At 38.6% G+C, this 22,038-nt stretch overlaps 1 protein-coding gene across 7 annotated transcripts in view; it reads right to left on the bottom strand.

The window, feature by feature from the left end:
• Window positions 1-20,343, bottom strand: part of CDH18 (cadherin 18) — a 238,312-nt gene extending 217,969 nt beyond the window's left edge. For 2 of the 7 annotated variants that reach the window (XM_085220396.1, XM_085220394.1), the window contains exon 1: window positions 19,960-20,343. The gene's annotated coding sequence lies outside the window, so the exon portion shown is untranslated. The other 5 variants (XM_085220397.1, XM_085220395.1, XM_085220398.1 and 2 more) reach the window with 4 other exon arrangements.
• Between the last annotated feature and the right edge of the window lie 1,695 nt (window positions 20,344-22,038).

The raw sequence follows: 22,038 nt of genomic DNA, 5'->3' as shown, positions 1-22,038 counted from the left end.
AATCAAGTAAGAATCTATCTACAGAGGACAGTTTAATTGTCGAAGTTGATATTTAATACATAAGCAATAGATATATTTGATCAAAAAATATTTTAATAATTTTCTGTAAAAAAAAAAAAGTTCTAACACTGAAATAATATCTTCCATTTATATCAATTAGTTATAAAAATATGACTTTATGAGGACTTCCCAAAATTAGCTTTAATAAAATTGGAAAGCAATCCAGCATTTATGCCATAGTCTTTGAATACGCTCTACCCCAGAGATGCTCAAGGCCAGGTTGGATGGGGCAGTAGGAAGCCTCATCTAGGTGGTGACTGGGGAGTAGAAACTGGGGGAAGGGTGCTGGAACAGTATGGTCTTTAATATATCTATCAACTCAAGCCATTCTATGATTCTATGATTCCAAGCAAAACAAGAGCTTTTGTAAAAAAAAAAAAAATATCGCTAGTATATGGGTTCTAGATTTGTTTTTTCTTTCCTATACGAAGGTGAATAAAGTGATACACTTTCTATATACTTCCAGTTCAAATTTTAACCACTTGAAGCAATTGAAATAGGCAACACTTCAGAACACCAGCAGGCCAGTAAAAGAAAGTCAAGAGAGTTCACGCTTGTATCAGAAAACGGTTTTTATAATGCCAGTCTTGCAAACCAGAAGCAACTCGTAATTAACCACTGAAAATACCTGCTGATTTAACACTATATTGTAATGAATATTTTTCTCCTCAATTTGAATAAGTAACTATGAAATAGAAATACGTCTCTGACTAGAAAATCAAGATGTTGAATTCTCCAATGTTATACAAAGTTTCTTATTTACAAATATCTAACTCATTCAGAATGGAAATGACCTTTATTTAATTCCTTAATGAGAACTTTCATAAATCTTGAAGTCAGTATTAGGTGCTAATTACTTGAAAATACAGCTTCAAGACCTTTGACAAAATAATCACACAGCTGGGCCAAATCTCCCAGTTTCAAATTCTCTCACTATGCACTGGTCTTCAGTTTTTATTTTAACACATGCATGCCACAGAGTTTATCAGGAAATGAGTTACATGTAATAAGCTTTTCTCTGGAAAAGATGTGCATAGCAGAACCTAAGATCTACTCTAAAATTCTAACATATTAGGATGTGATGCCAAAGGTTTATTCCTTACAAGACGGGTTATTTTTTTGGTTATAATTCAACAATACAAAACAGAGCCAGATGGAAACTGTAGCCAGTTCCTGAGACAATTACTGAGCTTCATTTGCTACAGAAAGAATTCTTTGCTATAGCGTGAACACTAAGAGCAGTTTTCTTTATTTGATTAGTTACTGTTACAGATACAGTACAATACGATTAACAACATAATTAGTAATTTTTTTTCTTTTTTTTTTTAAGTTGTTGTTCTTCACCCAATATCATATTTCAGGAATGTGGGGAATTTGAAGTTTCTGCAGTTCTAGATTTGAGAAATAATTGTTTTTTTCTTTAAAATATCCTGCATTCCTGGGATATCAAAATACACTGCACACAAACGAATACTTGTACAAGTGCTGGCAGAATGAGTTACATTGCTCATAGCCCTCTTTGACCAAACAGTGACAACTGAGAAATTTGGTATTTGTTTAAGTACCAGAAGCTTCTACATAAATTTAAAAAGCGAAAGCTAACTCTCAGTTTCAAATATTCAGGCATTCTGCTAGGTGTTTTGCCACATACCTTTGTATCCTTTGCATCAATGGAAAGCATGTTTCTTCCTCTGCTAATATTTGTATACAAGCTCTGAAAATAATGCACATGAAGTCTTTTACCTTTGAAAATTCTACAAAATGCTGGAAATCCCTACTTGTGTTAACATGCAATTGCTCTGAGCCCAAACCAAGTCAACGCTCTCACTAAATCATTTTTCTTTTTTTGTTGTTGCTGTTGTTAATACTTTTTTAATTCAAGAAAAAAACAAAGTTCTCTCACACACAAAAAGACAGTTATCTTAAAAGAGATTTTACGAAACGCCATTGTAAAGGTAAAAAAATGTTTACTCTCTCTAAAACAAGGCTGAATCTGAACTACAGTCAGCTGACTTGTTACAGGCTCTTGCTATAAGCTAGGCTGAACTCCTTAGAGAACACCCTGACATGGTGGAGCATTGCTAGTTCCCACTGCCAAACTGCACTTTGGAGTTCAGTTCAGCAGACCTAATTTCTTTCATATATGAACTCTTGAAAATAGTTGTTAACCTATCCAGAAGACATTTTTGGTATCTTGACATTTTTCACTCTTTGGCATTACGCTAAGCATTGCTTCCCCTCTCTGGATGTTGCTCTGTCAGACAAGACTAGCCTACAATAGCAATCAGTCAGGGTAGCAGAAAAGTAAAAAAAAAAAAAAAAAAGAAAAATACTCAGGATAACAGAAAAGTAAAAAAAAAAAAAAGTCTTCTAAAGATACGACAAAAAAAATCTCCCTGGAAAATAATCAAAGATTTTCACATCATATTTTTCACGAGTTTTAGTTGTTAAATCACCTGCAGCCTAAAATTCATCCATGAGGGAAGAAAACATGACCTTCCACTCTGTGTGACTTTTATCTTCATCATGCTTTGAGGATACTTTTATAGATTTAACAACTGAACCTTCCCGTTTCATGTCAAATATGTTGCACACATTCTAAGGAAAGAAGCAAACAGCATAGAGTCTTACTCAATTTTCTCTTTTCTCTTTCAGCCTTTGCCACCTACACAGCAGCAGGTTACCTGATTCTGATTCTCTGCACATTTATTGAGCATTACAAACCTAGTTGTCCCACCACTGGAATGCAATCAGTCACAGCATAGTAAGTTAAATACCTGTGAAAGCACATATCAGCACACAGATCATAGCCCCTTTGATATTATCAGTAGGGCTCTGATGCTAGGTAAGCATGCTCAGTGGCCACTTTCAGATTTTTTTACAAAAATTTCCCTGTTAGGAAGGTTCATGTGACATGTATATTAAACTTTCTATGATTAAAGTGACTGCAAATTATTTACGTTGCGAAAAGCTGCAAACTAAGTATAAACAAGGGCTGTAGTTAACTAAGGTAGTTAAGTTGCAGAAATGGTCTGCTCCAGTAAAGTAGTCTCCTACAGTTTTATGAGTTCCAACCAATTTCCAGTATTCATTGAAAAAATTAATGAAAGTAGAACACTCACTAAAAACAGATCAGTATGTAGGCCATAACCCCATTTTTTCCTTACATAACTAGACTGTACATTGAGCTATAAACCCACCTTAATTTCTCCAGGCCCATTGGAACATAGATTCATAGAATCAAAGAATCATAGAATGGCCTGGGTTGAAAAGGACTTCAAAGATCATCTAGTTCCAACCCCCTGCTATGTGCAGGGTCACCAGCCACCAGACCAGGCTGCCCAGAGCCACATCCAGCCTGGCCTTGAATGCCTCCAGGGATGGGGCATCCACAGCCTCCTTGGGCAACCTGTTCCACTGTGTCACCACCTTCTAAGTGAAAAACTTCCTTCTAATATCTAACCTAAATCTCCTCTGTCTTAATTTAATACCATTCCCCCTTGTCCTATCATTATCAACCCACGTAAACAGCCGTTCCCCCTCCTGTTTATACACTCCCTTCAAGTACTGGCAGGCCACAATGAGGTCTCCCCAGAGCCGTCTCTTCAAGCTGAACAAGCCCAGTTCCCTCAACCTTTCCTCATCATTAAAGATGCTCCAGCCTCTAATCATCTTAGTGGCCCTCCTCTGGAGCCACTCCATGAGTTCCACATCTTTCTTGAACTGGGGGCCCCAGGCCTGGATGCAGTACTCCAGATGGGGCCTCACAAGAGCTGAGTAGAAAGGGACAATCACCTCCCTCTCCCTGCTGGCCACCCCTTTTTTAATGCAGCCCAGGATATAGTTGGCTTTTTGGGCTGCAAGTGCACTCTGATGGCCCATGTCCAGCTTCTTATCCACCAGGATGAGACATACATAGGAACTCTATGTAAGAACTTATACCTCTCCATGGATCTCTAGCAAATCATTAGACAAATGAATCATGTAAATAAAGTGTTATTAAAAATTAAAATTTAAAAAAAAAAAAATCTACTGAGCACAGTGCCTGTGCCTTTTTACTTGTTTCTTTTTCTAGGTGTTTACCACAAAGTCTTTATATGAACACAGATAACGCTACAGATACAAGCAAACATACAACCAACTATATTTACACTCCTCACTTCCTATATTTGCATTTCAGAAGAGCATCCTGTATTGCCTGCCCAACAGTGTTGGAGAAAAATCAAGATCAATTTCTCAAAACTTACAGGGTAGCTCTTGGCTGAAATAAAACAAACAAACAAATATGAAAAAACCCCACACCTTAGACACAATGGACATTTCAACAGCTGTACCACCTGCAGGCCTAATCACAACTTTTGACAGTAACAACAGAGGTCTACACGTACTCGGAAATACTTGCAAGAATTTGGAATTAAAAAAACTGCCAGCAGAGACATTACTGCTCATGTTCACAACTTAATTCTGAGTCACACTACATGCAATAGTTTTGACTTGACTAATGCTGCATCAGGCATTAATCAGCAAAATTTCTGGCTCATTATCTTCAGAGTTAATTTTAGTGAGTCCTGTTTAATGAGCAGGATTCGTTCCCCCATTTCTTAAGTTAAAATTAGGTGTTTAAAATAAAAACTAATTTCACACAGAGGCGTTACTGCCCACTTGCTCACAGGATAAAAATATATTGTTACGAGTAAGAAAACTAGCATTTGAGAACAAATACAGCATGAAAAAATGAGAAAGTGAAGGTCTAGAAAAAAAATATTTTTATCACCAAATCAATGGCATATCTTGCTAGTTTTCCACCCACCTTTTCACACCTCTAGAACTACACAGTTGTTACCAAATATCTTTCTGGCGGACAGAGAGCTAAGCAAAGAAGTTACCATCCACGACCTGCCCCAGCTGCACACTAACATCATCTTTATATTGCTGCCTCCTCAGATGATTCAAAACATACACGGCCATTCCTGGCACCAGCTAAAATGTCTAGAGTTAGACTAAATCTTGCTTTTATATATGGGTTATTTGACAGAGAAGTTAAGGAGAGGCTACAGGTGCAATTCTACAGCCAGACAGAACACAGGAACTTTTTGCAGGATGTGGTAAAAAGCAGCTGAGGAAGGCTTGGAGCTGTAAGCTTTTCACCAGTCTCAGCTGTCATCAAGACAGCACTTCAGACCACATGATGAGAGAAAGAAGTCACATAATACCACAAACACAGCAATTGTTATTGGAGATTGGCTGTAGCCTGTAGCTATGTCTTATGGAACTAAAAAAGTAACAGAACTCCCTCATTTTCTAAGATATCTTACATTTATGGAATATCCAATACATGAAAAATATTAGACCTGAAGAATTCTCACAGGCCAGGTGGGGACTTTTAATGAAACTATATCCTTACAGAATAGGATGTATTCCAGGAGAGGTCAGATTCATACAGGAAAGCAGCTGATACGATGCTCTCACTGAGCTCAGTGGCATTTAAAGTTTGCTACGCAAGCCAGAAAAGGCACTGTGATTACAGTCCCTTAATGAGACAGTTCAGACAACTTTACCTTGGAGCCGCTCAATTCTTTCCTTACAATAAGCTCCAGAGCCTCTTAGCTGAACACACACAAAATCTGTCCTTAAGAGTTCATTTGTTTCCAAGTCTCACACTCCTAGAGGTGAAAATTAGGTTGTGGCTTAGTCCATTTGGATGCGTACCTAACCAAGACTGATCAATAAACTGATCAAGTAAACGTCTCCTACACAACAAGTAAAGACTGCTCTGTTGCAGTGACTAAGGAAACACTGAATTCACCTTGCCTCTTTGACTCCAGACCAGAGCTCTAGACAGCAGGCTTTATCTCTCCTCTCTGCTTACTCCAAAAAAAAATTATTTCTCTGCTCATTTCACAATGGGTGCGAATGAGAAACACGATCTTACAGAGATGTCATGGGAAGTAATTGTTCAATTTAGCTGCTTTTCAATAACTGTATTAGTAGGTGTGTGCGTTCTGTGGGGATCATAAATTTCAGAAGAGAATATCAAATGCATTTGAAAACAACATCACCACATTGCTAACTCTGCATCTTTAACCTCTCAAATTATAAAAAAGACAAGTAGTCACTAATAAATACCAGAGATATGCTACCTTTTCTTTTTCCACTATCAGCAATTAGTAATAAATTCAAGTAGAAGACACATTGGTTTAATGGAAAAGAAAGAAAAAATAAGAAGAAAGTACTTACTTACATAATTTCTGTCTGGACAGAGCACTCTCTGATTTGATTTATATTCCAGAAGGAAAATAGAAGAAAAATGTAAAATACTCTATCTCATATTAAAAAAAAAAAAAAAAAAAAAAAGGAAAAAAAAAAAAGAGTTCACAAGGGGGTAGGGAAGAAAAAAAATGGTTTAGACAATGCTATAGCAACAGCAGAAGTGATACAGTATTTTTGCTGCTTCTAAGGAAAAAAAAAAAAAAAAGTACTGTTTTGAAGCAGCTGGCCAGAGCTGGCAGTTGAACTCAATTATTACTCTGTCAGGTGCCATTTGATAAATTCTATACTGTATGAGAGAAGATAAATACAGTAGCTCATGCAAATCATAAAAGAAAGTAATCTCACCAAGCAGACAAACAAATACATGGTATCTGTTTCCTGGAAAGGATTACAAGTAATGAAAAAGATGGTATCTTAGTTAATGTAATGTCCGCATTGTTTTCGATGTCCATCTACTGGAGACCTGTTTTTTTCCACACTTCTTAGCAAGTGCTTTGGGGAGATAAATAATAAGGTTGTTTGAGATTTCTACCAGAGTTGAACAATACGCAACACACGTGTTACACACATAGCATTTACTTCAGATTATCAAATGCAGCTGCATCACATATTGGGAAAACACAAAATACCCAGAAGTGAAACAGCAGACTCAGTACTTCAGGGTAGCTGCTGCTTCCTTTTGCTTAATGCCAGTTAGGCCCCAACTCACTGAAAAAATTACTACAGATTTGTATTTGCTGGTAGGCCATGTTATAAACCAAAATTCTCAATCATTCTGGGATGCAGCATGATTTCTTTCAAAACTCAGAGAAATCAGAAGGACTGTAAAGTCTCTTCTACTAATTAAGAGGCTAATCTTATAATTAAGGCATTCTTGGGTTTTTGGTTTTTTTTGTTTGTTTGTTTTTTAAGCACATAAAGAAGCTTTTTCTCATCATTACTTTCTAGAACATTCTGTTTAGTTCATCTGAGCAATTTCACTGCCTGGGACTTTTCTTCAGACACTGCTTCACAGCTGAACTGGTCTTTCTGGTAAACAGACTCCATCTTCTGTACCTTACCCTAAGATGCCATAAATGTTCTGTTTTACTTCCCAGGTTGTTCTTCTTTAGCTTCAGAAACTTTAGATACTGCAAATCAATTGTGTTTTTGTGGCTCAATTCTTGAATTTTTCTGTTCAATAATGCTCTCATCTCTCCACAAAAACTCTTAACTCTCTATGAAAATACAGATTTCTGGGAGAAGACAGCTTGACTTCATAATCAGTGCAAAAGAAAACATACCCTCAGAGAGAAAGGCATTTAACCTTTAGGAACTTCAGGAAGGAAATTTTAACCATTCTCTTCCCCTGTGACAGTAGCAAAGGAAGCCTGCCTTCACTTATGTTTAAGGAAGATATTATCATCGAAGGTGACAAGTAACAAGCAGAACCCATATTATATTGTCACACTGGGTATTTTTTTGTTTTGTGATATGACAAAAAATTAAAGTGCACAAAACTATCTTGATCATTTTGCCCACTTCATTGTTAAATTTACTCATATATTTATAAAGATTATTCTTTTCCTATTTTCATTCATGACACGTTATTTCAGAATAAAATCAGTCTTTTCAGTTTTTTTAATACAAACAGAACATCATTTTGTAACGTACTGTCCCTCATACTGAAATTTTCCACTGAAAATGGCTACACTGTACATGCATAGCCTTCAAATAAGCAAAATAAATACTTGTTAGATGCAATGCTTTCCAATGTCAAGACTGTTAAAGCACACTGATAAAGATTTAGATTTTAAATATGCGAAATCAGTACATAACTCCACAGAACTCAGCAGGTTATTTTAGAAAACAGCAAATGAAAAAGTAAACAATAACCAAAAGTAAGACTCCTGAACAGAATATAAAGGCAAGATTTAGGTTGAAAGGAACTTTGTGACCTCCCTCGTTTCAAGAGACTGCAAAGTAGGCACAGAAGCCCAGGACTGCCTGCCTCCAGGCTGTAGTGTTGACCTGGGTCATGCCAAACCAGGTGCGGAACTTTGAGCTGCATGTGAGAGTACTATTCAAAAGGAGTTTGAAGACAAACAATTCTGTTTTAAGAAATTTATACCTATAACAGACGAGAAATAGATGAGACAGGATGAAAAGCAACTTAGATTCTGAGGGAGCATAAAGACAAAAGCAAATTTGAGAATTCAGGCTTAAGGTGTGCAGAGATAACAGAGATGCTAATCCAGGAATGGGTGATAGAGATAAATAAACCAAGAGCATTTGAGGGCTACCTGGACATAAGGCATAAGAATATAAGAAAGATTGAAAGAAAAATAAAATTATGTACAACCTTAGGCATATAGTTCATCTCTTGATTCAAGTACTTTTTTTTATTTTTTCCATTTCTGAGATTTCAATTAGGCAACATCAAAGATAATACAAGGCACACAAAAAGTCTTCAAAAGGAAAAGTAGTACTGCAGCCTGTCAGAGCAACCTGACAAGGGAAAGTTCAATAATCCCTTACTGCACTTGAGCAATGAGAAGTGAAAAATATAAGCTTAGAATATAAGTAATGTAAAGATACAGATATGTGCCTGAAAGGAAATCTCAAATTCATCATGCTAGGCTTTCAAAGACAAACTTTAAACAAAATGGAGGGAGCTGAAAATACCTATTCATTCTGCTTGTGAGAAAAACGAATCTCTCATGCCTTCAGGCAGTAGAGAGTTATGTGGTCTTTTGAACAGAAAAAGTGCAAACTGTATAGGATCAGAATGAATAAATGTTAAGATGCCAGTCTGACATGGCTTTTGGGAATCTACTCAGTAACAATATTTTTTAGATGTTTCACATAGGAATGGTGTATTTGTTATAGTTATTTACACCTCACAAAGTAAGCCAATAAAAATGAAAGGATGTGTTTAAGCATGAAAGAGCAAAGATGGACCAAAAAGAAATATCTGCATGAGAACACATAAAAGGTGTACCAGTCACTTCCAGGTAAGCTGAAAAAGAGCAAACAAACAAACTAAAAATACTTGGAAACTTTTAACTGGACCAGACTGTAAAAAAAGATTAATGTTTTCCACTTAGCATCTTTCAAGCACTGAAAGATTAGCCTGATTAGTAGGGCTCTTTCTCTCAATTTACAGAAAGACTTGAAATGCAAGATTCATTGAGTACTTATTGCAAGAAGAAGCCTCTTTATCACGAAAAGGCAGAGGCAAGTAATGCAGTGGAGGAAGTTTCCTACCGTTATGGCTGTAGCAATTAGGACAAGGGTAGCATCCAATATCTGAAAATGAGATTTAAACATCTGAAGAAAACTTCATCAGGAATCCCTGGTGCTCACTCTGCTGCAAAGATCCCTGATTATTGGAGTAGGGTAATGGAGTACTGTGGAGAAGCCACAGAAAAGGTCAGTATGATGAGGAAGTTAATATCAACAGATATCTCTGCTGCAAAAATTCTTCCTGTTCTACTAGCAGGAGTTCCAGTAAAAAAATAAAAAATAAAATAAAAAAATTAAAAAAATAAAATCAAAAAAAAAGAAAGACTTTTGGCCTAGACAGAATACAAGTTAGGGTTGAGATTCACCTTGATATGCAAATATATATTGCCCCGACGAGCCGAAATTAAGCATATGATAGCTATAATCTCCAGGATCCAATGTATTACTCATAGCATCCTAAAATGATTTATAAATACTGATTATTAGGTCTAAGCTTGTAATCTTCAAGAGTAAGATACCCACTGCATAAGCAACTTGCAATATATAAAATAAAGCTGCTTATAGTATATGCTAATTGAAAGAACTTGAAAGAAAGGCCAACAAGACCACATATCCTCTAAGATCAAATTAAGTTCCTCTCTAACTCAGACCCAGAGAAAGAAAGAAATCAACTTCATAGTGTGACAAATTGTATAATTAACTATACATTCTTAGAAAAAGAAAAAAGATAAGGAGGCATCAAGTAGCTGACTCTAATTGACACCCTTACTGCAATAACCTGCAATAATACTTCAAGAACAGGAAAAAGAACAGGCTTAACCATGTTCTTCTTTTCTCATATCATATCCAAAAAAAAAGAGAAAGACTTCAATCTCTTCCTCAAATGACACTTTCACTACTTTATTGAATTCTTTATTTCATATCTTTTATCCTTTCCTTTCTGCTTTTTTTAATCAATTTCTAAAATTATTCAGCAAAATTACACGTCAACCATACAGAACTTCCTTTCATTGCATGAGATATATGGGAGACAGTGACTTAAAAGGCCAACTGCTATAGGGAGTTCATACGCTAAGTTTTCCTGCAGACAAAATATGTTCAGCAGAATTGGGGGTTGAAACTAGATGATCACTGTGGTCCTTTTGAATCCAGGCCATTGTATGATTCTTCGACTTATAGAAAGGATGGGGCAAAACTGCATTCAAACTATCCATTTAAAATATGTTTTTATGTAAAACATGATCAAAGCCCATCTTTGTTCCAAATATAATGTTCTTCAATGCATGATATATCAAAATGGAGCAAAGAAGTTGGACCTTTAATGTACCTACAACTAAAACAGAAGTAAAAAATGTAGAATGGGCAGTAGTTAATACACAAACATGAGGAAGTATAAAAACATGGACAAAACCATGGAGAACTGGAAAGCAAAGCCTCTGCAAGACCAATGATTGTTCAATCACAGGCAGCAGTGGAGGCCAAGGCTCCCCCACCTGACTGATAACTGCTGGGCATACAGGGTTTCAACAGGAATCTATATCTCAGCAAAGACTGCAATGTTCTAGCTAAGAGGTGAGACTTATTAGTCAATAAATAACTGATGAGTATACATAAATACAGTGAAATCCTGTTTCCAAGTCCCTGGGGATGGTAATAGATGTTCAGATAGAAGTGACACAACAGAGGAAGGGTTACAGAAAGTAAAAATACAGCTTGATTAACTATCTGTCAGTTTAAGTTTGATGATACTGAAGTTTTTAAATTAAGAAAGTGAAGATGGCCTTCAGGTTTCATAAAGGATAAACAACTTTGCTACAGAGGAAAATCAGTTTTAATATTTTAAGTTTGAATGTTGATAAAACATAAGCTGCTAGTGTAGCAGCATCAGGAGATGATAGAGAAAAATAAAATGTCTACCTTTAGGGCTAATGCTCTATATGGACATTTCAGGAAAGTCATTATCAAAAGCTTTGGTGATACAGCAAGATCACCAGCAATCAACAAAGATTCACTATACAGGATGAAAGGTTTAAGACAGCATCTACAAACCAATTTGTATGGAATTTAGTTTCTAGTTCTTCTGGTCCTCAATAGACTGATGCCACGATGTCAAGGATCTTCAGCAGACAAAAGCCAATTCTATTTAAGAGCTCAAATATTTAGTTTATAAACGTCACAAACATTCCTAGATATTTATTAACATTCTCCAAAAGACACAAATCTGAATCTTCAAGTTTCAAATTTGGAGGGAGTCGCATATCAAATCACATTAATTTGTGCGCTTTAATTTTAATGAACAAAATAAAGTCATGAACAAAACATTTGCAAGCTTTATTTTAATACAGGAGCCTATTGATAAAGCTACTTTTCTTTCACATGGTCTGAAATGCAAATATGCAGCATGAGAAACACCCAAGTTTTTGGGCTTTTAGAAAGTTAGAAAAAATAATATCCTATTTCTAAAATCAAAATTAAAGCTATGCATTGCAATAAGTATATACACACAAGTCATACCTTGTATAACACATCCATTAAAACAAGCCACATGTACAGAGATGATCTTCAATTTTATTCTGCAGGGTAGTCACAACACATTAAAATATCATAAGCTCCAAAATGAATAGAGCAAGTGCTTTTTAGAAAGTAATGAGCACTAATTATCACACAATGGTCGTGTGGAGTAAACTCACTGCATTTCAAGAACGACTCCTTTTTTGTTTCAGCATACATAGGTGCCTTTCCAGCCTCAGTGCAGAGCCAGAAAACAGGCAGACATCTTCATGTGTCATAATCATAATATATCCAAACAAACAGTACTGTAATGTGCTAATGCAAACTAGAACTGACTTCTGTAACACAGTGGGCATTAACAGCTTGGGGAAATCAGTTCTTGCCCAACTTCATATAGTCTGAAACTGGCTCAAGCTCATTAGTCTTCAAGTCACAATGCAGAGCTTACAAAGACAAAGCTTTTCCTGATGGAATTGCTTGAGAGATATTTACAAACTTGCTGAACTGGTTTCTAGGAAGCTTCTTTTCAAAGGCATGTAAAAAGAAACATGCCTAAGGTCATCTTTTCCATTCATTTGCAACAGACAAAGAAAAATTATCTAAATAAAGGGGCCTTGTCTATCCTTCCGCATATCCAGCCTGTTGCTTCCATGCATTAGACATGAAATATGCCAAATGTTTATATAAAATGACATCTGGCAGTGTATGGGAACTGCTGAATCACAGCCTGAACCTCTGATTGACCACCTGAGGTGAGCAATGAGTCAGCCATGGGAGCACAGGTGAAGGAACCTCTGGCTCCACCTCTCCTAGACCCCATTTAAGTGCTGACTGCCACTGAAGAAGGATCTCTTCCTGGAGATCACTCCTCACGGAGAATATTGTGAGCCTACAACATCAGTAAGCATTTTCCATTTATTATCATCCTGTTGCAATAATCTTATTTTGCCTGTCCTGGATATTTCTTAATTATAACATCTGTATATTCACTGATTATACAGGCAGAAAATTAACCCAGAAAGAAATATATATACAAAAAAAGCAGCAATTTGTTGGATGAGTCATCTTAAATTCTCCACAATGCTACCTAAGTTCTCTAGGTCCTGCTTCTCCTACAAAACACATACAGCTACAGCCACTTAGTTAAGAGGCCAAGAGGTCTCCTATGTTGTTTTCCATCTCCAACATAAAACGTGATTGGTATTAGCATGTTGCTGTCATTCTGGCTGGACTTGAGGAACACAAAGGTCTCCTTCAGTCCTATATCCCAACAGCAGGATCACCAAGAACATTCCTGTCCTAGCAGCAAGCTGAGATGTGGCTGCCAGCCACAGGACCCACTCCCCATACACAAAATGCACAGCCTCTCCCCATGCCAATGGCCTGCTCAGCCTGCAGAGGCTGCCATTGCTGAAGGCCACTTCATCTGCAGAGGGATGGGGAGGATTTGCCTCCCATGCCCTACAGCAGCCCTGGACACCCCACAAACCTCACACGTACCATAGCAAGCTTGAGAACGTTCAGAGCAGCAAATAAATCCAGCTTGTGTAGGAAACACTGCACCTAGCGTGAATCAGTTGTACCATGAACACTTTATGGACTTCATCCATCAGTGAGAGAAACTCAACCAGCTAGAAATGTTGAGCATCGCTTGAAAACATGTATTTGCTTACAGATTGCCTTACTGCTTCCCATAATCATTTAGAAGGGTTTCTAATGAGAAGCTCCACTGGATTTCAAAATGAAACGAATGACTATAACAACAAACCCTACACTTTTTTAGCAGTTTTCTCAAAGCAGTCTAAGGTGCTTCACAATTTAAAACAGAAAAAAAACCAACAACTATCAGACAAACAAACAAACAAAAAAAAATAAAACGAAGAAAAAGAATAAAACAACTGATAGCAAAGCAAAAGCCAACTGCAAAATGAAGTGATTATTTTATACTTTCTGCCATGCAAATACAAAAATATTTAAGATCTCTCTAGACTGAATATGCAAGATAGTAACTCTAAGCTCAAATTCCCTAATACGAATGCAAGGAATCATGCTCTAATGAATGGCAAATATATAATAAATATTCAGCAAAGCGTGTAGAAATTGCATATAATAAACAATGTGTAGAATTTTTTTTACGATTCCAAAAGGCTTATTATTTATTAGAAAGAACAGAATGTAAAATGTAAAAGAAATTGTGATTGAGGACTGCAATCCAGATGTAAATTAGTTTCCTTTTTATTTTTAAATATTGGCAGTTCCCATAGGCAGTTAATAGCTGCATGCTACGATGCTGTTCATATGCCCTAGTTTTATTTCAACTCTCCTGAAAGCCAACATTTTACACTTGGAAGAGTCAGCAGTTCCCTGGTACTAATACTATATATCAGCATTAAAAATACCTTCTTACAGCCAAATGAAATCTTTCTCACTACTGAAAAAACTAAAGGAGCTACTTCCTTTTTAGATGAGACTTTTTCCTTCACATATATGCAATAACATGCATATGCACTCCAACACCCTCAGAATTCATAGCTATGATTTTTCTGTCCTGTCACCATCACTGAACTATTGAAATTGCTGTTAATAGTAGAAGGGCTCTCTACTAAAGGAGCACTTACACTTTACGAATAGTATATGATTTACGGGGGAAGGGTCTCAGGCTAGGTTCTGAATATCTCAAACACATGCCAGACTATTATGGAGATGGTCTCTATGTTGATAATGGCTTATTATTATTATTGTTATTTTCTTTTATCAGTTTGAATATGACTAATTGCACAACATGACAGAGAGTTTGAAACCAAATCCTAGCCAGATAACCACTAGTCCAAATTCCAGATATTACCTTAAGCCTCGTTTTAACAACTACTCTAGAAACTATACTTGCAAAGAAAGGAAAGAACTAAAGGATTTTCATTCATAGCTTTCCCACCCTATGAAATGTGAATTAAACAGAATTCAAATCCAAATGTAAAACTAACTCTTGTGTAACAATATATTAGTCATTAGATTAAGTGATCTAATCATAGAATATTATTCAAAATAAATCATTTAATGTAATTATGGAAATGCACATTTACATCTGTGAAAATAAGCAGACGGGTCAAAGAATAGCTCATTGTAGATAATTTGATCAGGAACTTTAATATGCTTTTAAACAGTACCAAGTTGGTTTTCATTCTTCTGTATCCTCTCAAAGAACATGGGGGTGTTTGCATATCTGTACATGAATCCACAAATGTGGCTGTAAGATCTCAATAATTATTAATCATGAGATAATACAGTGCATTGTACACTGTGAAATACCAAGAAAGGTAGCCAACAAAACATTTTTTTTTGTTTCCCACAGGAATGCAGCAAGAGAAGACACGATAGGCAGGCAATATTTATACCCCCTACACCTAGATACGAACTTTGGTTCAAGCTACTTGTTATCACCAACAAGGAGAGCAGGCTTCACTACACAAGCTCAAACACCCAAGCAGAAGACCCCATCACAAACCATGCAGAACCTGAAGCCAATCTGCCATGTCAGCTCCCCTGCACCCTGTGAAGGAAGAGCTGGATGAGGATGTAGCAGACGTGTTCTACCTCTGGCAAGCGTCTTGAGGAGCAACAGGCCCTGCCACTGGCTTCCCATCTGCTACACTGACACAACGTGACCGATCTCATTTGGAAACTACTCTAAAGGTTGAATCTCATAGACACCGTTGGATAAATTTGCTGTATATGACAGACTATGCCCATTTTTGTGAGTCTCAAACAACAATCCTTTTTGTATCCCTAACTGTACAGCATCTGTTCTCAGATAAAACTGGCTAATTAGTCCCTATTACTTAAACTACCATCATAAAAGAATAAAACAATACCTTTTCTTGATTCTTACTGCTTTAATTATCTCACAAGTCTACCTAAACCAACCACAGTGGGCTTTAAAATGAAGCTATCTCAACACAAAACAAAAAATCTCACCGATTTCTACAGTCCCAAGGTAGAAATGCAACCAGAACCTGAGCCAGTTTGGGTACATTTAATACAACACTGTATAAACCTCTTTTAAAAGTTGCCCATGTAAGCACTAATTAAATTGTACCAAAACTTAGGGAAAGTAGAATCAGGATGGGAAATATATCTGTGACCTAAATATATGCCACCTTGCAAGAATATTTGTTTAAAAGAAGCAAGCAGGTTACAAAAGAATGGGGAGTCAGGTGTCAGGCTTTTAATTTAAAAAATAAAACAACAACAACAAAAAAAACTCAGGAAGCTCTTAAATATATTTTCAGCATACAAGAACTGCAGATGTGCAAACATCACCAAATTGTTTTTCTCTTACATGTGGAGGAAAAAAAATAAAAAAATAATAGTAATGATACACTGCTCAAAGCATCTTAACATCAGCAGTTTGTCTCTGATTTTGGAGGAAAAATAATACTTATTCTGCCAGCCTTCCTTCTCCCTTAAGGGAGACATGTTTTTTTGGCTCCCACTTGATGAGCTTCTTAAAAATTCTACGCCAATTCCTGAGTTGAACTTCTAGTTTCCATGTAACTTCTTTTGCTGGAAATAGAAAGCCAAACTGCGTTTATAATGGAAACTGACTTAAAGAGTAATGAACACACTAACATTGCAGCATTGGATCTACAATGTTCCTTTGAAACAATACTGCACAGTGTTTGTTCTGTAGTTATCATGTCAGCGTTCATTTTACACATTACTGAGTGCTGTGCATTTTATACATTACTGAGTGCTTCAGGGACTTGTCTAAGACTGCCTATCAGGTAAGTCATGATACTAAAGCAGCGCATCCTGATCCACTGAACTATACTCTCTTTAAACTAGAACACTGCTGACCAAGGAAAAGGTTTTCTATTGCAATCTCAGAACAAATACTAGTGAGACTTATGTGCTGGATTACATAAATCTTCATAGGCAATTTTGAGTTTTCCACATTATTTATGCTTATGACCTTCGTATATATACCTCTTTCTTCCGGAAGATGAACAGAATCTCCTCTATGAATAGAATCTATTGATTATTTTTTTTTCCCCCTCTGTGTTTCCTCCCTTTTTGTCATATCAGCTGCCACCTTTATTTTACATTGCCTACAAGCAAGCTGAGCCACAGTGGGTCACGATGGCCAATTTAGCTCAGGCCTGCATTTCAGGCAGATCTTCCAGAGCTAACTAGCTGTTATCTGTCTGAGGAGGAGCTCATGTTCATCTGCATGGAAAAAATGACTCACTGGTATTTAGCTGGTTTGATTCAATCTGATAGCATTGATAATTTGCAGCACTACTTGCTGTAACAGAACTGTAGTTCTTAACTGGAACAGGAGCTTCCAGACACGGCACAGAATCTTTCATACCCTTCAAACTGCATTTATCAGATTGAGATCTCAGCTGAAGTCTGCAACACAATCATGTTTAGAACTAACAACTCACATTTCAAAGGTGTTTATTTCTAGATGTTGGCAAATTCCAAGTCCTTATCAAAAACAGTAAATAAAGTAAAGCAGAGTTAAGAGACAAAATGATTGTTCTTAAAAATGATTTTGTGATTACATTCAGACTTTCACAGACTTTTCTGAAGGGTATCATGTAAATGTTACACAACATGGGGAAGGCAGTATAGTGCAAGAACTGCTGTATTTCTGGCACACACACACACGCATTTTGAATGTTGAAGACACTTCTCCCAAGTTGTTTTATACCACTACTTCTGTTCACCAGAACTAGTTCCTAAGCACTAGCACAGCACGCACAGAGGCGATGAGTTAGAGTCTCTGCATTGCAGGGCAAAAACACTATACAACAATATTTAGGAAGAAAGAATTAAACTGCCTTGGGAATTAAACTGGCTGAAGTATAAAAACTTCTGCTGGTGTTTTATCTTACTAGCAGGGTCAGCACTCTGATCCTGGTGAAGCTTTATGGGATTCTTAGTATAGACAAGTGGACAGAATTTAATTTTGAACCTCATCTGGAAAAGGTTCAGTTAGCAACACAGTGCCCCCTAAGCCATGCTTATATACTGGATCTACTTCTGTTTAAAGGAAGGGGTGCTGTCTGAGACACTGCCTTTTCTCGAGGGAGCAACAGAAGAGTGGGTTAGAGTTTTGTTTGTTTTTGCTTTTTCCTTCTTGTTTCTATTTCAAGTAGAGATGAACTAAAATTCTCTATTGGATTCCTTAGGTAGGATTACTAGTAATTTTAACTAGATACAGAAGTATTGCACTACTTCCATAGGTCCGTATCTAAGAGAGCCACACCTTACTTTGCATTAGCTAGCTATAATGTACCATGTCTTCTTTAGAAAAGTCTGAAATGAAATATGCTGTGAAAGGCAGGGGACTAGTTAGGGAAGGCTTCGGTTTATTTCCATAAATCAGACTCCTTACCTGTAACGCTAAGCAAAACACCAAACATATGCTAAACTTCAAATTAATATTTCCCCTGAAGGTAAGCATTTACTATTATCCAGGAGGAGCACAACTATTGCGGAAGGAAGGCTTTTCATACAACTGTATATGATTGACTGCAGCAAAGGAGTAAAGCTCTGGAAACACAGGAGCTATGGTCAGTGTCTTGGAATGAAAAATAAAAGCTGATTTTATAATCCGTGCCAACTTGAAGTCATAATTTTACTTGTGTTCTCCATCATAGATCTTTTGATCGTGAAAAACTAATGGGGTATCGATGCTCATGAAATTGGATTTCTCCCAAGCCCTGATTTGAATGATGAACTACATTAAAACATAAGAAATGCTCATAGTGCTTTACAGCGACCAGCTCAGACAAATACATGCAGGGGTATACATTTGCCACATCTCATTGGCTTCTGTACCCTCTCCACTCTGTATCTGGTTACTTGCATACACAGATCAGACTCTCACATGCACACACACACACACACACACACACGTACAGGACTTTGGCTTCAAAGATGCATGCTATGGAAGGCACGCTGAGCTTGTAGAAAGCTCCTGGCTTGCAGAAACACTCAGTTCCAGACCACTGGCAGTGCAATTGGGGAAAACGTTGTGTGAACAAAAGGTACACGGTGGTTTCTGTTCACTAATAAGGATACCATGGGGGTGTACTGGGAGAAGATGAAGAGGAGATTTATTTCTGGCTGTGCATTATTTACAGTGCCCTTTACACAAAGTAAAGTTGGGTCACTGCTTAAGCTTTAACAAACAGCTCGAGGTACATCTGCAAGAAGACTCTCCTGCTGCAATTTCAGCCCTCAATTTTCACACAATATTACAGATATAGGGAGGGAAAAAAAAAAAAAAAGAAAGAAAAAAAAAAGACCAGGAATTGCTATTCATATATCAAGTTCTTCACGTACAGTCTCACATGGCATGCTTTCTGAGCAGCACGGCACACAGGTGTAAGTTGAGCTAAAGATCTGCCCGCGATCACCATGCAATCCCATCTGCACGACACCCCTGAAGTTAAACGGCAGAACAGCAGGTACTACGGACACACACAACACACGCACACACAGCACGGCTGCCTCCCTCTACCTGTATTTCGCCAGGTCCCCTTCCAGCCGTCTCGGAGAAACGCGATTCTAACACGCCACAGGGGTAAATGGTACGTACCAGCGGTAACTTCAAGACAGACACACCGCAGGCTGCCGCGCAGCCCGCCGCCTCCGCACCCCGCGCTCCTTCAGCCCTCCCCGCCGGGGTGCGTTGCCCGCCGCAGGCCGCCCGCCCTCAGGACGCGCGGGGACTTCCGTGGCGCCCGCCGCCCTCGGGGAGCACCCGGCCCCGGCTGCGCGGCCCCAGAGCCGCCGCTCGGTAGCGCGGGGCCCGGCTCGTCGGTGCGCCGCCTCCCTCGCTGCCTCCCGCCCCGCTCCGCCGTGCCTGCCCGCCGCACGTACCGGTAAGAGGGGCGCAGCGCCGCGCGGCTTCGCCCGGCATCGGCGCGGCTGCCCGGAGCGAAGCACCCTTCGTGCCAGAGCGCCGAGCCCACGCAGGGCGGGGAGGGCCGGGCCGGCAGATGGGGCGGGAGTGCACGGAGGGAGCGCGCGGCTCGGCCCCGGCGTGGCAATAAATCCTCGTATTTCTGTGCAAAGTCGTCACAGGCTGCTAAACATTCGGCTGCCACCTCGTCCGTCAGCGAGCCACACGGCCTCGCTGGCTGCGGGACTCGGGGGGGAGGGATGTCCTCTAACCCTCGCTCCAGCTCTGCTGGAGCACGGAGGTTCCCTCTCATCCACCTCCAGGTCAGCCCCACGCGTGTCGGGATTCCCTGCCCTTCAGCACTCACATCGCTGTGCTATATGCTGGAAGATAATTTGAATCCTTTTGGGCTGGGCTGTACCAGGGCAGGCTGTCTGAGGCAAAAGTAGTCCAAAATCTAGCGCTCATGTAACAGCTTTACTCCAAACCTACCTTATTTGGAATTAAGATTAATGGCATTCTCCTGATTGAGGTTTTCAGTCATGGAGTAAACACGTGTCCGACCCTGCTTATCCAACCTGCTAAGGCAGTGCATTAAAAACGTAATTAACATGTAAGAGAAAGCCCTGGCACCTTCCCGCCTGGCAGAGAGGAGCCCTGCTTCCAGCCAGCAGGACGAGCGCTCTGGGCGTGCTCAGCTGCCACAGCCCTGGCAGAGAGAAAGGTCACCAAAACAGCAGGGGAAAGGAACATCCCGAGTGCAAAGGGGCAGCACCCAACGTTGTGCATGGTCGAGACAGGAGAAGAAGGGCTGAAAAGAGCAATTCTATCATCTTAAATAACTGGAACAGAAACCGTTACACCCGATCAGATGGAAAGCATAAGACTGTACACTGATTGCTTAAATCAAAGATGGGATAAAATCCATGCTGGATTTTGGGAACTTTTCAAACAAAAGCACACTTAGCTCTCAGCATCATATATATTAAGCATAATTTTGCAAGCAGGGCTGGGACTGAATGCAAGAGGTGGACAGGTGTTTGAATGGGGAGAAGTAAGCCCCGAGAAGGATCAAAAAAGAAATTGCTTCCATTTGCTATTTATACATCCTCTGGCTTGCAACTGCAGCATGTATGAATCAATGCTTTAATACACAGTCTTCAGAATGTTCTCTCTCATGTCACTTCTTTCTGATTTTGCATAGCTCCCAGCTCAGATCTCGTGATCTGGAGGATGGGCTGCTGTCATCCAGATGCTCTGTGTTACCTCACCATGAGGGAAGCAACTTCCACATCTCTTTGCCAGGGAAGTGGTTAGATTAGTAACACTGAATGAAAAGGGCGAGAAAAATGGCAAAAGTCCATACAATTCAATTTGAATTCACACCAAGGCACCTTCCAAAATTGCCCTCCTCACTGTCTCAAATATGAGAGGGAAAGCTGGAACCTTTCATCCTACCGGCCATTTGGTGAAACGCTGCTGACATGGAACAACCCAGTGTGAGGGATGAAAACAAAGCATTTTGTTTTAGGTCTTTTTCAGCAATTATCAGCAAATAAGCCAGAAATATGAATATGCACCAGATACTGAGAGCATAACTCACAAGTCATTTGTTTCTGCAGTAAACAGTATGACAAGCAGAGGGAAGTCTTGATGCTCCAGAAAAGCACTTCAAAGGTAGAATCTTTCACAGTTCTTTCTTCCTGTGTATGTGTACATATATGTATAATAAACGTATACATGCATATTTGTATCTAGGTATTTCAAAGATTTCTCATAGGGAGGAGCAAAGAACATCAGCATAAAGAGATTATGAGCAGTACTGCAGGATAATTTGATACAAAATGGCCAGATATATTCTTAACAGCTTAAAATTTCTGTGCCATTTCAAGGAAGCAGCTGACACTTTGAAAAAAAATTACCTTTAGTGAGCTCTGACACTTCTAAGCCACTATTTTAAGACTAAACATAAAGGTCTGGCGTTCTTGATGTTAGACCACTTATTTTATTGGTACAAGCGTTAAAAGAATCTACATTTGTCATGGGAAAAGTGCTTC

Source organism: Meleagris gallopavo, chromosome 3 (assembly GCF_905368555.1).
Source record: "Meleagris gallopavo chromosome 3, MGAL_WU_HG_1.1, whole genome shotgun sequence".
In the NCBI taxonomy this organism is placed as follows: Eukaryota; Metazoa; Chordata; class Aves; order Galliformes; family Phasianidae; genus Meleagris; species Meleagris gallopavo.
Note: the sequence above shows the minus strand (reverse complement) of the source record. Positions and strands in the feature narration are given on the sequence as shown.